This window comes from Lepus europaeus, chromosome 7 (assembly GCF_033115175.1).
Source record: "Lepus europaeus isolate LE1 chromosome 7, mLepTim1.pri, whole genome shotgun sequence".
Lineage (NCBI taxonomy): Eukaryota > Metazoa > Chordata > Mammalia > Lagomorpha > Leporidae > Lepus > Lepus europaeus.
In genome coordinates, this window is record NC_084833.1 from 89,150,411 (window position 1) to 89,153,774 (window position 3,364).

Sequence of the window (3,364 nt, forward strand, 5' to 3'; positions counted from 1 at the left end):
TGCATAAACGCTGTGTATGGTCCCAGGGGTAGATCAAAGGAATACTCACAGAGGCTAGATTTCAACTACCCTCAACCCCACTCCCAACTAAGTCAAAACAAAAAAAAAAGAGAGAGAGAGAGAGCGTCCCAGCAAGGAGCAAATAATCTGGGAGAGTCGCTCTTTACACAGCCTTAAACCTCAAGAAACAAGCATAGCCCTCTGACCACACCCATCACAGCCCCTAAGGCTCCAACAAAACAGACAGCTCACTTAGAGGCATAGTATAACCAGAGAAAAAAAAAACAAAAACAAAAACACCACAAATTATCTCTAACATGCCAAGCAAGAAACATAGAAGCGGAGCTACCAAGAACAAGGAAGGCACTATGACGCCCCCAAGTGAACAAGACATGCCAATGCAAGATTATGAAGATGAAGAGATAGAGCAAATGCAAGAAGCAGATTTCAAAAAATTCACAAGAACATTAAGAAGTTCTCAAAAACAAATTCTTGAACTACAGAAATCCTTAATGGACAAGATAGAAAATCTCTCCCGTGAAAATGAAATATTAAGGAGGAATCAAAATGAAATGAAACAACTAGTGGAACAGGAAATTGCGATAGTGAAAAAAAACCTCAATGAAATGAAGAACTCAATAGATCAAATGGCAAACACATTAGAGAGCCTTAAAAACAGAATGGATGAAGCAGAGGAGAGAATATCGGAATTAGAAGACAGAGAACAGGAAAGGAAACAGTCAAATCAAAGAAAAGAAGAAGAAATCAGAAATCTAAAAAATACTGTCAGGAATCTACAGGATACTATTAAAAAACCCAACATTCGGGTTCTAGGAGTTCCTGAAGGCATGGAAAGGGAGAAAGGATTAGAAGGCCTTTTTAGTGAGATACTAGCAGAAAATTTCCCAAGTTTGGAGAAGGACAGAGACATCCTAGTACAGGAAGCTCAGAGAACCCCTAATAAACATGATCAAAAGAGATCCTCACCACGACACGTCGTAATCAAACTCACCACAGTGAAACACAAAGAAAAGATCCTAAAATGTGCAAGAGAGAAACGACAGATTACTCTCAGAGGATCTCCAATTAGACTTACAGCTGATTTCTCATCAGAAACCCTACAAGCCAGGAGAGAATGGCGAGATATAGCCCAGGTACTAAGAGAGAAAAACTGCCAGCCCAGAATATTATATCCTGCAAAGCTCTCATTTGTGAATGAAGGTGAAATTAAGACCTTTCACAGCAAACAGAAATTGAAAGAATTTGTCGCCACTCGTCCAGCCCTGCAAAAGATGCTTAAAGACGTGTTACATACAGAAACACAGAAACACGGTCACCAATATGAAAGAAGGTAAAGGAAGGAAACCTCAGAGCAAAAGATCACAGGAATCTCAAACCAGATATTAGAAAATATCTTTGGCAAATGGCAGGGCAAAGTTACTCCTTCTCAATAGTCACATTGAATGTTAATGGCTTGAATTGTCCAGTTAAAAGACACCGATTGGCTGATTGGATTAAGGAACAAAACCCATCCTTTTGCTGCTTACAAGAAACCCATCTATCCAACAATGATCCATACAAGCTGAGAGTGAAAGGCTGGAAAAAGATATACCACGCCAACAGAAATGAAAAGAGAGTGGGCGTAGCCATCTTAATATCGGACAACATAAACTTTACTACAAAAACTGTTAGGAGAGACAAAGAGGGGCACTATATAATGATTAAGGGATCCATTCAACAAGAAGATATAACGATTATCAACGTATATGCACCTAATTACAGGGCACCAGCTTATTTAAAAGACTTGTTAAGGGACTTAAAGGGAGACTTAGACCCCAATACAATAGTACTGGGGGACTTCAATACTCCACTCTCAGAGATAGACAGATCAACAGGACAGAAGATCAACAAGGAGACAGTAGATTTAAATGACACTATAGCCCAAATGGATCTAACAGACATCTACAGAACATTTCATCCTACATCTAAGGACTTTACATTCTTCTCAGCAGTACATGGAACCCTCTCTAGGATTGACCACATACTAGGCCATAAAGCAAGTCTCAGCAAATTCAAAAGAATTAGAATCATACCATGCAGCTTCTCAGACCACAAAGGAATGAAATTGGAAATTGGCAACTCAGGAATCCCTAGAGCACGTGTAAACACATGGAGATTGAACAATATGCTCCTGAATGAACAACGGGTCATAGAAGAAATTAAAAGAGAAATCAAAAATTTTCTGGAAGTAAATGAGGATAACAGCACAACATACCAAAACCTATGGGATACAACAAAAGCAGTGTTAAGAGGAAAGTTTATATCAATAGGTGCCTACATCAAGAAATTGGAAAGGCACCAAATAGATGAGCTTTCAAGTCATCTCAAGCATCTAGAAAATCTGCAGCAAACCAAACCCAAACCCAGTAGGAGAAGAGAAATAATTAAAATCAGAGAAGAAATCAACAGGATTGAATCCAAAAAAACATTACAAAAAATCAGCCAAACGAGGAGCTGGTTTTTTGAAAAAATAAACAAAATTGACACCCCATTGGCCCAACTAACTAAAAAAAGAAGAGAAAAGACCCAAATCAATAGGATCAGAGATGAAATGGGAAACGTAACAACAGACGCCACAGAAATAAAAAGAATCATCAGAAATTACTACAAGGACTTGTATGCCAGCAAACAGGGAAATCTATCAGAAATGGACAGATTCTTGGACACATACAACCTCCCTAAATTGAGCCAGGAAGACATAGAAAACCTAAACAGACCAATAACTGACACAGAAATTGAAACAGTAATAAAGGCCCTCCCAACAAAGAAAAGCCCAGGACCAGATGGATTCACTGCTGAGTTCTACCAGACATTTAGAGAAGAACTAACTCCAATTCTTCTCAAACTATTCAGAGCAATCGAAAAAGAGGGAATCCTCCCAAATTCCTTCTATGAAGCCACCATCACCTTAATTCCTAAGCCAGAAAGAGACGCAACATTGAAAGAGAATTACAGACCAATATCCCTGATGAACATAGATGCAAAAATCCTAAATAAAATTCTGGCCAATAGAATGCAACAACATATCAGAAAGATCATCCACCCAGACCAAGTGGGATTCATCCCCGGTATGCAGGGATGGTTCAACATTCGCAAAACAATCAACGTAATACACTACATTAACAGACTGCAGAAGAAAAACCATATGATTCTCTCAATAGACGCAGAGAAAGCATTTGATAAAATACAACACCCTTTCATGATGAAAACTCTAAGCAAACTGGGTATGGAAGGAACATTCCTTAATACAATCAAAGCAATATATGAAAAACCCACAGCCAACATCCTATTGAATGGGGAAAAG